The sequence below is a fragment of the Microtus pennsylvanicus genome, chromosome 18 (assembly GCF_037038515.1).
Source record: "Microtus pennsylvanicus isolate mMicPen1 chromosome 18, mMicPen1.hap1, whole genome shotgun sequence".
Taxonomy (NCBI): Eukaryota; Metazoa; Chordata; class Mammalia; order Rodentia; family Cricetidae; genus Microtus; species Microtus pennsylvanicus.
This window is the reverse complement of record NC_134596.1, coordinates 17408348-17421701: the sequence shown is the minus strand read 5'-3', so window position 1 is coordinate 17421701 and position 13354 is coordinate 17408348. Positions and strand designations below refer to the sequence as shown.

Genomic DNA, 13354 nt, shown 5'->3' with positions numbered 1-13354 from the left:
ATCATCCTTGAAAGAATAGTACTCAACTTCATATGGAAAAACAAAAAACCCTGTACAGTGAAGGGACTTCTGGAGGCATCACAATCCCTGTCTTCAAACTCTATTACAGAGCTACAGTACTGAAAACAGCCAGGTATTGTCATAAAAACAGGTAGGAGGAACAGTGGAACTGAATCAAAGACCCAGATATCAATACACACACCTATGAACACCTGATTTTGGCAAAGAACCAAAAAATATAACATGGAAAAAAGAAAACATATTTAATAAATGGTTCTGGCAAAACTGGATATCAACATGTAGAAGAATGAAAATAGACCCATATCTATCACCATGTACAAAACTCAAGTCCAGATGGACCAAAGACCTTAACATAAAACCAACCACACTGAACCTCATAAAAGAGAAAGTGGGACGTACACTTGAACGCATTGGCACAGGAGATCGCTTCCTAAATATAACCACAGTAGCACAGACACTGAGAGAAACAATTAATAAATGGGACCTCCTGAAACTGAAAAGCTTCTGTAAAGCAAAGGACACAGTCAATAAGACAAAGTGGCAGCCTACAGAATGGGAAAAGATCTTCACCAACCCCACATCGGACAGCAAACTTATCTCCAAAATACACAAAGAACTCAATAGATTGGTCATCAAAAGAACAAATAATCCAATAAAAAAAATGGAGTACAGACCTAAACAGAGACCTCTCAACAGAGGGATCTAAAATGGCTGAAAGGAACTTAAGGAAATGCTCAACATCCGTAGTCATCAGAGAAAGGCAAATCAAAACAATTCTGAGATTCTATTTTACATCTGTAAGAATGGCCAAGATCAAAAACACTGATGAAAACTTATGCTGGTGGAAGTGCAAACTGGTCCAGCCGCTTTGAATATTCATGTGGCAATTTCTCAGAAAATTAGGAAACAACCTTCCTGAAGACCCAGCAATACCACTTTTGGGTATATACTCAAAGGATGTTCAATCATACCACAAGAACATGTGCTCAACTATGTTCATAACAGCATTGTTTGTCATAGCCAGAACTTGGAAACAACCTAATTGCCCCTCAACCAAAGAATGGATAAGGAAAATGCAGTACACAATGGAGTACTACACAGCCATAAAAAATAACATCTTGAAATTTGTAGGCAAATGGATGGAGCTAGAAAGCATCATTTGTGTGAGATAACCAAGATCGAGAAAGACAATTACCATATGTACTCATTCATAAGTGTTTTTTATTTATTTATTTTAGAATAAAAGGTTTTTATTTTTTATTTTATTTTATATTATTCTATTTTATTTAATTAATTAATTTTTTTTTTTTAGTGTTTGGAGACAAGGTGTCTCTCTGTAGCTTTGGAGCATAAGTGGTTTTTAAACATAAAGGAAAGAAAACCAGCCTACAAATCACAGTCCCAGAGAACCTAGATAACAATGAGGACCCTAAGATACATGGATCTAATCTACGAGGGAAGTAAAAAAAGACAAGATCTCCTGAGTAAATTGGGAGCATGGGGACCATGGGAGAGGGTTGAAGGGGAGGGGAGCAAAGAAAAATAGAGAGCTCAACAAAATCAATTAAAAAATAGGAAAAAAATTTTTTAAAAAGAACCTTTACATATATATACACACACATATACACACACATCAATAATTATTACTATATAGCTTCTTTTCCTTCTGTCTCTCTGCTTCATTTTTCTATGAGGATATTTATGCTGATCTTCACCATATTAAGGATCTATTTCCTATTTCTTTCCTAAGAAAGATTTTATAAGACTAGCATTAAAATGGTTAGATGTTTAAAGATTTCATGAGTGAATTTACTGGGCCTGTTTGAACCTGGAATTTTCTCTGAGGTGAACACCTTTTGATTATGATTTCAATTTTTATTAGACCTGAGGTTATTAATACAGTTTGTTTGGTGTCTGCTGTGATAATCTATATGTTTCAAGAAATTTTCTCTACTTCTTTTAAATTATCAAATTTATTGATACCAATAATTGTTCCTAATATACTTTGCATGTTTGAAGAATTTGTAGCAATATGCTTTTTCAAAAAAATTCTAATAGTAGTTTGTCTCTTTTTTTCTTACTAATTAGTCTCGATAGGAGTTTTCAAAGAACCAGTCACCTTTTTACTCTGATGTGTATTTGTCTTCGTGCAGTCAGTGGTTTCAACATACCATTCCTTTACTTCTGATTTAAGTTTAATACCTTGTTTTTCTTAGCATATGGTGAGAACTCTGAATACTAATGGCAAACCTTTTTTTCTTTTCTAACATTAGCACTCAGGAGTTATAAATTACTTTGTAATCTGATAGTTTAGTTATCTCTTAATTTTTTTCTTTAGGATTCTTTGACTTATATACTTATAAATATTTGGAAAATTCCAAGTGACTTTTTATTATTAATTTTATTTTAATTTTTTTTGTGTTCAGAAAACATTTTCTGTAGGAGTTCAGTCCTTCCAAATTTACAGTTGTATGTATGTTTGTGTTGAATGTATCAGGAAACATATGTACTTGAATACTTCCTTTTTTAAAACATGGTTGATTGTAGTGTTCAATTAATCTTAAGTTGGATGATAATATTATTCATGGGTTAGATGTCTTTACTGAGTTTTCTAATTACTAATGTACTGTTGTTAAGAATTTTGAATCTTGAAGTATAATTGATTTATCTACGTCTTGTTTGATTCTGTAATGCAAGCTACAGAGAAATCCTGTCTTGAAAAACCAAAAAAAAAAAAAAAAAAAGAAAAAGAAAAGAAAAAGAAAAAGAAAAAAGCTGATACTAATATAAAGTAATATAAAATGTCCTTTTATTCCTGGTAACAGTACATCTCCTGAAATCTCCTTCTCCAGTGGAAACCACATGGATGACCTAATTAAATTCTTTTCTGATAATCTATCTCATACACTGCAGGCTCAGTCCTATTTAAGCCCCAGTTTAGATGCTTGCTCCAAGTTCCAGATTATGTTTTTTATTTCTGAACAACTCCCTAAAAGCATGGGTTATCAAAGCGTCATCACAGGTCTGATTTATTGCTGGAGCAGCCCACAGAACTCGGGTACTTTTGTTGTTGTTGTTGACCTGTTGTACATGTGAATATTTTTTATATGAAAAGCTTTGGCTCAAGTTTTTCTGATTTTAGACTTTTGAAACTTTCATAATACGTGTATGAATGTAAGTAAATATCTTAGGGAAGGAAATGCGGTTTGAACATAGAAGTCAGTGGTGTTTGATACATACCTTACATAGCTGGAAGGTAATTTTATGTGCAATATTTTGAGTATACCAGTGTTATTACTTTAGCCTCTTATGTGAAGACTAGGTATGGGATTTTTGCTTCTGGAGTCATGTCAGTGCTCAAAATACTTGTGGTTTTGAATATTTGAATTGAGAGCTAGTCTGTGATGGGTATTATGAAGAATACTGCAGAGAATACAGATAAACTGCCAGGGAGAGAAGATGCAGAGGGCACGGTATGTGGATAGGTATAGGGAACTCTCTGGTCCTGCTATCCTCCAGACCCCTAGTGTAACTATTTCCATCATGCTGCCCTTTGGGGTTTTTGAGGGAAGCACTATTAATAAAAACTCAGACACAGATATTGGGGTTCAACCTGAAGATCAGAAAAGCAAAGCAGCCAGTCACTGGCCCTTGCTTCTACCTCAGTCTGAAATGGTGATCCTGCCTCCAGGAATCTCAGAATGAGACTGAGCCTGAGAGTTGTCTCCTCCCGCTTTGTCATCTCTAGTTCTGGGATTAAGGGCATGTACCACTACTGCCTGGTTTCTATGGCAAGCTACTGTGGCTACTGGGATTAAAAGTGCGTGTCGTGGTTGCCTTGTCTATAAGGCTGGCCAATGTGGTGGTTTTACTTTTCTGATCTTCGGGCAAGCTTTATTAAAATACAGATGAAATACTACTACACTTAGGTATGATTTATTGCGTTTTTAGCTGATGGTGACCAACTCATCCTTTAGACTTTTTCTATTCAGTCATTGATAAGATGGGAGAAAATCAAGTTGTAGTATATTTTAAGATTATTTTAATCATGATTTGGACTTATTTGGGGGACCTTTAAGCTATCTTAGGACTCCTCCCTTTCCCCCAGTGACCAGCCATCTCATTATCATAAAAAGATCATTATCACTCTAGCTCAGTGGTTCTCAACCTTCCTAATGCTGTGGCCCTTTAATTCAGTTCCTCATGTTGTGACCCCCAACCATAAAATTATTATATCATGGTGTCATTCCTTTTCATGTTATTAGCCTATGTTGTCTTGTATAACTTAAAAGTTCTCACTTGCTTATTCAGCTAAGGCACTAACTATGATGTGGTTAGCAGATGGAGACTGCATTTTCATTTCCTTGCTGCCCAGACTTGAGTAATCACACAGAAACTATCAATTACAACACTGTTTGGCCAATGGTTCAGGCGTATTTCTAACCAGCTCTTACATTTTAAATTAACCCATTTCTATTAGTCTGTGTATTGCCACATGGCTGTGTCCTTACATCATTTTCTACATGTCTTGTTTCCTCAGCGGCTGTCTGTCTGTCTTCTCCATGACTTCGCCTACTCTCTCTATGTATCTCTGCTTGGATTTCCTGCCAGGCTTTACTCTGCTAAGCCATTGGCTTAAACAGCTTTATTTATCAACCAATAAAAGCAACACATATACATGACATCCCACATCAGTGGTTTTACATGGCAGTTGGAATTGTCCCTGTATGTTCACCTGGCTTCACCACTTTACTAGTTGTATGACAGTTGCTGGGGGCCGCCTGGTCGTTCCTGGCTGCTTAGCCCCAAAATAATCACACAGAAACTGTATTCATTAAATCACTGCTTGGCCCATTAGCTCTAGCTTCTTATTGGCTAATTCTTATATTAATTTAACCCATTTCTATTAATCTGTATATTGCCACATGGCAGTGGCTTACCAGCAAAGATTCAGCATGTCTGTCTCTGGCGGCTCAGTGGCGTCTCACTCTTTTGGCCTTCCTTCTCCCAGCATTCAGTCCCGTCCCCCCCCCCCCCCCCTTAAGTTCTACCTTATCCAGGCCAAGGTAGTTTCTTTATTCATTATTGGTAATCACAGCACACAGAGGGGACTCCCATATCAGTATGACTTTAGAAGTTGGGTTTTTTTTTGTTTTTGTTTTTGTTTTTCGAGACAGGGTTTCTCTGTAGCTTTGAAGCCTGTTCTGAAACTAGCTCTTGTAGACCAGGTTGGCCTTGAGCTCACAGAGATCTGCCTGCCTCTGACTCCCAAGTGCTGGGATTAAAGCCGTGTGCCACCACTTCCCAGCTGGAGGTTGCTTCTTTATAATTTCATTTCCTCTTGAGGATAAAAAATAGGACAGTGATGAATTTTTGGACTTTTATAGTGTTGTATTAGGCCTTCCCTGAACATCTTCTCTGTAATTTCAGTTCCCTCCCTGTTAATCATTTTCTTATCAGTGGTTTTCTGTTAACCTGCCACATTTATTTCTTATCTGTGTTAAGTTCTTTCTCACTAGGATTTAAGGTGAGAAAGGTGAGAATATATCCTTAGAATTTAGAAAATGTGTGGAATATATTATAATCTCAGTAAATAAATTCTGAATGTTTTGAATTATGTGCCAGATATTGACTAGCTGCTGAAGACAGAAAAATGAGTTGTGTACATAGATCTTTTAAAATGCCTATCAATAGTCAGGTGTTGTTGTTGCATGCCTTTAATCCCAGCATTCAGAAGGCAGAGGCAGGTGGATCTCTGTGAGGCCAGCCTGGTCTACAACAGAGAGTTCCAGGACAGCCAGAAGACTTACACAGAGAATCCTTGTCTTGAAAAACCAAAACCAAACCAAACCAAAAAACAAAAAGCATATCAGTATAACAATATAATAAGTTTATGCTTGCAAAACTATTATATTTTTACTCATTTGAAGTGATGATAATTGTGATGGTTTTCTTTCCTGGGGATGGCCTGGCTGATGGTATCATTGATCTGAACATTTATTAGGTAAATGGATACTAGAGGGAAATAGGGCTATTAATTACAGAAAGTGCAGGCTATCTTATTCTCAGCTAGATGAGGCAGTGAGTTTGGGGGTCGGTTAGATATTATAGATCATTATAAAAAAAATAGGAAAACTTGGTTCTCAATGTTATCTTCTGAAATTATTTGAGAAGATAATCAAAACATGATGAAGAACAGTTTATAAATTTGAGGAGCAAAGGTTTATGGACATGTGAAGTATATTTTCCATTTAATCAGTTACCTACCTTGAAAGACATTGGTAAACCTTTATTTCCCCTATGACACACAAAACAGATACTAATTTATTTATTTTCTGTATTTTAATAAAATTTGGTTAAAAGCCCAAAGTATCATTTTAAAGCAAGCTTCTTTCTACCTTTGCCTAGGAAAAGAGATTTCTTTGTGTGTCTTTTAATCCCTGAGTGTTTAATATTTAATTTGCTAATATAAAAAGATTATTTTCCAGTTTGTGTGATTCATTTAAAGGATGTGCCCCTTTTAGAATAGAAACAAAAATTATGACCTCACAACAAATAAAATGCCTGGGTTAGATTCTTAAATTTTGATTTCTGCAGAAACATGATGCATTTCATTATTTAAAGTAGATAGACTTGGGAATCATTTGAATTACCTAAGCATCACTTTCTGTATCATTGTGTTAACGCCACTATATGATTTAACTGTTTTTTTCCTTTTACCCAAATGACTTGTTACTGTCTCTAGGCAAGGTCAAGACCACAGTGTTCGTTATGTATGTGATACATTGTGTGGTTTTTTAATTGAGCTAAATTGTTGAAAGTGGTATTTTCTATTTATTTTTGTCCGTATGTATTCATTATCTTATTTTTTAAAATTACTTCAGAAGCTAGCCAGTGAAAGTATAGGTATACATCATATATTGGAGCACAGATACATGTTAGTATGATGCAAATCATTGCCTCTCATGCATTTTCTTTTTAAAAACGAAATAAAGCATTTGAATTCTTTTAAACTAGTTTATTATTTTTTATTGCAGTTAATGAGTTCAGTAGGCTTTATACACAGTGCAGTTACTATTGGGGTGCCATATGATATAGAGAATAGGAAGATAGGGCCTAGGAGTTAAGTTTTGAATCACATACGACAATTATTAATGAGCATTTAAGCAATTTTTCCTGAAAAAAATGGGTGTGACATTAGACACACTTTACTGGCTGGCATTTTATTTAAGTAAAACAAAATGCCCTTTGGCAGTTGAGCTTTGCATCATCAGTAAGTATTTAGGGAGTTAACTACCAAGACTGGTATCAAATATTTTATAATAATAAAACATGTTTGATTTTCTAAGAGTCAAGAATAATAACCCAGTTTCTTTCTTTTTCCTTTTTTTCTTCCTTAAGGAATTGCATCTTGTGGAAAAGGAACAAAGAATTTTCTGCAAGGATCAAATGTAAGAGCTTTTGATGTCTAATAAGATACTTTTCCTTGTACCATATTATGAAATATAACCATAGTGAAATGTTTACTAAAAATCAAGCTATTTTTGTAACCTTGGATGGCAGTAATTTTAGAGTTTACCTTGCGGGATTATCTTAAATCTATTATGGAAATTTGTAAGGTCTAATTGGAATGTGTAATATTAAACATATATTGTCAAGTTTTCTTAAATTTTATCTGGCCTTCCTAAGATTACCTTAAACTTTTTATCTAATGTACTTCATGTAAAATGTTAATTAATATATTAATTTTCATTTGAAAATACTAGTCTTCAGTTCTGTGGTAATAAATAGGAGAAAATAAGGTTAGAGTACATGAAATAAATAACCTAAGAACATTTTTCAAGTAAAAAAAAAAGGAAGTCTAGCCATGCCTCAGAAGAAGTGAAGATCAGAGAGAAAAATAGAACACATTTTAGGGGTTGTTTAGAGGATTGAGTGTTTTGTGTGGCTTTGAAGTTGTTGCCTTCATGAGCCCATGTTTACGGAGTTATTGATTAAGCTATTTTGATTGCATTGGTCTAGGCTAGTGCTTAGAATAAGATAGTAAGATGTGGTCCTTAGATGTTCTCATGAGTAAAACCTCGCTTGAATTTCACTTTTTATTTAAGGTAGGAGAAACATAAATTATGTTAATACTAGATTATTTAATAGTAAGTAATTTTGAAACATTTAATCAGGGATTGAACTAATGTGGATCAGGGTAGTCACATTAGTTAAGTTTTGGGGGAAGGTTTGTTTAAAGTGGGGCTTTTTTTTTTCTTTGCTTTTATTACTGTTTTTTTCTTTGTCATTTCGAGGGCACTTTTGCTGCTAGGCCTAGTAGCACACCTTAATTCTACCACTAAAGAAACTGAGGCAAGAGAATCAGAAGATCCTTGACAGTATTGTCTACATAATGAGACCCCCATCTTAATGAGAATACTTTGATGTTTAACAAAAGGTTTATTTTTTTGAATACTTAGATGTCAGAAAGAATTGGTTTTTATGTTACAGGCATATCAGTTTCTTATGGTTATATATTAATATATACAGCCTTATATCCTAACTGCAGAACAGCTCATTCAGTGATAGCTAGTGACCTAAGAAACTAGAAAGGAAATGCTTATTATTCCAACTGAAGCAAAATATCCTTCAGTCTAAAAGTTTCTTACATGCAGTGGTGTTATAATAATAAAGTCCAATTCTCATTTGAGTATAAACTCTGGGTAGTTGTAAATCTTTGAATGTAGATTCTCTCATGTATTTTGTTTACTGACTGCTCAGAACAAAGTGATATGAACCTCCTGTAGGAATGTAGTCATTCTTGTGTCCATTTACTTGGTGATGGCTGTGTGACTTTAGCCATTACCATGAAGTCTTCTTCAAGTTACATTCAGTGCTCTGCTGCTTCCTTGCAGGGTAGTGTGTCTTAGTAATGGAAGATTTCTGTGGCTCAATGGGCTATATTTGAATTAAGACTTGCTTAGGAATTACTAAAATATTTATTAAATGGGAAATGCTTTAAAGATACATATGCTGACTTGAGAGCCTCAGAAATTTTCTCTTTAATTCTGCTTTAGTTTTGAGTAGAAATTAGAAGTTTATCATGGGGATTGACAAAAGTTTTAAAAATGGTTTATTTTCCCCTCATACCTTAGAATATTTTTGGTGTGTCATATTTAGGTTTGCAATAACTTTTTGGTTCTTTTTGTGTATAGTGTGAGGTAAAGGTTGGGGTATCAGATTTTTCTAGCAACTTTTGAAAGAAAGACTTTTTTCCTTTTGAATTATTTTGGTGTGTTTGATAAAACTTAGCTCACGATTATGTGTGGGCCTGCTCTGGATTTTGCTCTATTCTGTTATCCTATTTTTTTCTCTATTCTGTTGTTTTGCTCTGTTATTCTTACAATAATGCTGTACTATTTTGATTATTGTTTCTTTATAATAACTACTAAAACAAGGAATATTAAATGTGTGTAATGGCACTTGCCTTTAATCTCAGTACTGAGAAGTAAGAGGCAGGTGTGCGTTCAAAGCTAGTCTGGTCTACAGAGTGAGTTTCAGGATAAATGTAGCTATATAGTGAGAACCTGTCTCAAAAGCAAACAACAAAAAAGTAATATTACTTCCCAACTTTGCTATTTGATTTCAAAATCATTCTGTCTACTCTGGTCCTTTCCAATTCTCTCTCTGGTTTAGTATTAGCTTGTCAGTTGCTACAAAATGGCTAATGGAGTTTTGATTGTAAGTGCTTTTTACCCTGTGGATCAATTTAGGGAGAATTGACTTCATAACGATGTTGAGTCTTCCAAGTGGTATCCTTTTCCATTTACGTTTCCTTTCAAAGTCTTTCTTAATGTAAAAGTCTTACACATTTATTTTCATTAATCTCTCATCATTTTTTTTATGCTAGTACTTGTTAGTTTCTAACAGTTCGTTGCTAATAACAGTGAAGTATACTTGGTACCTCTGTAAGATTTTGTCTTCTGTAAACTTGGTGATTATAGATGCTTTAGATTCCTTCAGATAGTCTGTGTAGATCATCTTCCCTTTTATTTTATATATCTGTTTCTTTTGCTTTCTTTATTTTTGTTGACTAATTATCTCAGCACAGTGTTGAATAGAGACGGTGAGAACTAACATCCTTCCCTTATTCCTGATTGGAGGTGGAACACCTTTAACCATTGTACCACATCCTGTTGATCCTTCTTTCCTTATTGTGAATGGGTGGTAGAGTTTTGTTAACTGTGTTTTAGTTTATTGTGATGATATTTTTGCTTGTCTTTTAAAAAATTTCTCAATGTGATTGTCAGGTGCATTAATTTTAGCATATTGAAACAACTATCATGAGCTTTTGAGGTAATCCCTGTTTGATTATCTTTGTTTATTACTGGGTTTATTTTTTAAAGTTTTGTTAACTCTTTCTTTTGTGTTTACAAAAGACCTTGGTTTGTAGAGATTTTTAAAATATTTTTTAAAAGGAGTTTTATGTATGTGTGTGTGCGCATGCATGTGTGTGTGGTTGTGCACATCTGTATGCCTATTCAGAGGCCAGTAGAGATCATCAGTTGGCCTCCTCTGTCAGTTTATAGTTATTCATTTGAGGTAGAATCTCTTCCCTGAACCTGTAGCTAGCTTGAGAAGGCAGCAAGCTTCAGCAGTTCTACTTTTTACTTTGTGATGGCTGCTGGACTTGCTGCACGGATGCTAGCTTTTGAATACCAGTCCTCATGATTTCAGTGCAAGTACTTATCATTGAACCATCTCTCTAGCTCCTATTCTTTATTTTATTATTGTGTTAATACAGCTCTTATTTTCTTTCTGGAAATGTTTGTGAAGAATTCAAATTCTATTTTTTTCCATTAAAGGAAATTTGGAGAAAAGATTATTAATTATAGTGCTAGGGATTAAACCTCGCCTCTTGCTCTTGTTAGGCAGCTGCTCTACCACTCGGCTACTTCTCCAGCCTATGAAAAGGTTTTAATATAGATTTAAGAATAGGCATTGAGAAGGACAGAACGTGCTTATATGTGAACACACATTTATTCTTTCCTCTTCGTTTTTATATTTTTCCTTGTGCCACATAGTTATTTACATTGAATTATAAGATATAAAATTTCATTGTGAGTTTTTTCTGAGATCTATTTAATTTCCAAATACTTATTTAAATTTCCAGATATATTTTTGTAGGGCTCTAATTTAATTGTTTTGTTCCAAGAATATGCATTGTATGACATGATTCATTTAAACTTTTTGACATTTATGAGAAGGCATAGAAAACGGACAGTGTTGGTGAATATTTTAATAATGTGTTCTAAGAAGAATGTCTTTGAGTACAGATTTTTAAAAGTGTTAATTAGGTCAAATTACTTGTGTTCTTTAACACTTCAAGCATACATCCTCCCATTCTGATTGATGTAGTAATTGAATATAACAAATGGATATGATTCTCTTTCACTTCTTGCTTCACATGTTTTGAAGCACAGTTATTGGATGCATACGACTATGTAATGTTTTTTGTCTTTTATGAGGAATTGGGTCTTTTGCCATAAAATGTCCTTCTTTATCTCTGTAATAGGTTATAAATAGTTACAGAAATAATTTGTGTAGTTCCTGACAGAAAGCCTATCATTCATTCATTCATTCATTTGGGTTTTTTTTTTTTTGAGACAGGATCTCTCTGTGTAGCTCTGGCTGACCTGCTGACCTAGAACTCACTCTGTAGACCAGAAATCCTCATATAAGGGCAGCTTATATGTCTGTTTTCTAATAATGTGAACAACATTTTGCCTCTTTGTAAGTACCATAAAGTTGCCTATGGTTATCCTCAGTTCTTGTACTTTCCTGTAGAGTTTTGAGCATATTATTGTGACACTTTGTAGAAATGAAGATAGTAAAAGAAATGAAGTGAGTCACTAGCAATCATTGACACTTCATTGGTGTTTTTAAAAACGGTTGTTTTGTAGACTAATTATTCTGATAAGAAACTTAAACTCACGCCTTTTTAATTATGATTAATAGTTTATGGGTTTTAAATAAGATTTTGTTGTGTTTTAAGGAAACAGATATAAAATGATGTTTTAAACAGAGGTTAGAGTCCATTACTTAATTTTTCACCTTTAAGCATCTGTAACTTTTCAACATTCATCTTTAAATATCTTTAACCATAAAACGTAGAATTGAAACATATGACAGTATATAACCTATTATTAGAGATTTACAAATTTAAATATAATGATGCTGTATTTTAACCAGTTAAATATTTTTAATTTCTCACCTAACCAAACTTTTTTTTATTTAGATAAAATAAATTTTTAATCTGAAACTTAAGAAATACCTTATAAAAACTGATTATTTTGGCATTTTGATTTTAGGCAGGACCAAGACTGAATACTTTTCTTGTTTTAGCTTTTCTAACAAATAGCTAGTTTGGCGATATCATAGCTAGGTCGCAGACTGCACAGATTCTTCTGGTTACAGATGGATTCTGCCCTTTTGGGGATTTAAGGCTCAGAGTAGAAGATAAATTAGAGTTTGGTCTCTTTTTGTCTCACTTTCATGTGCATGATGTGTCTAGCATTGTTTTATAGTGACCTTGAGTTATGATTTGTTTTCAGACCAGAATATTTGCTATAAGAACCCCTACAATCACCACTAATGAAAATACCATCCCCCTTTGTTTTCTATATTTTTTATTGATCTTATTTCTTGAACCTATAGTGTTTTAATTAAAATTTAAGTTATAAAATTAAATTTATATAATTTTTTTGTGTGTGCCCTACTGTTTTTCCTCCATTCTTTTTTTTAGTGAAAATTACATAATCGTTACTTTTCAAGCATATAGGAGTTGTATTCAAAATATAATTTTGTGTTTTCCGTGTGTCTTGGAGTGCTGATTGATAGCATCATTGAATTCATACAACAAACTTTATTTTCCAGTGTGTAGTCATTGTCACTTAACATACTTTACAATAGAATGGAATATTTACTTACTTTTTATTCATTTTTCAAACAAGATTTTACAATCATCTTAGTTTAGAATAGGAATTTTTGTTTGTATTTAATGGTAAATAGTAGTAAAAACATTCTTTTATTAAGTGAAATTGGAAAATAGTTCTTTAAGAGCAAAGAAACATTGGTTGTGTTATATATATATATATATATATATATATATATATATATATATATATTTTTTTTTTTTTTTTTGATTTTTCGAGACAGGGTTTCTCTGTAGCTTTTGGTTCCTGTCCTGGAACTAGCTCTTGTAGACCAGGCTGGCCTCGAACTCACAGAGATCTGCCTGCCTCTGCCTCCCGAGTGCTGGGATTAAAGGCGTGCGCCACCACCGCCCGGC

At 33.8% G+C, this 13354-nt stretch overlaps 1 protein-coding gene across 6 annotated transcripts in view; it reads left to right on the top strand.

The window, feature by feature from the left end:
* Mef2a (myocyte enhancer factor 2A) overlaps positions 1–13354 on the top strand; it is a 129522-nt gene that overhangs the window by 18203 nt on the left and 97965 nt on the right. For 5 of the 6 annotated variants that reach the window (XM_075952892.1, XM_075952890.1, XM_075952893.1 and 2 more), the window contains exon 2: positions 7423–7472. The gene's annotated coding sequence lies outside the window, so the exon portion shown is untranslated. Of the gene's footprint in view, positions 1–7422; positions 7473–11673; positions 11797–13354 lie in introns of all 6 variants that reach the window. The other variant, XM_075952894.1, reaches the window with a different exon arrangement.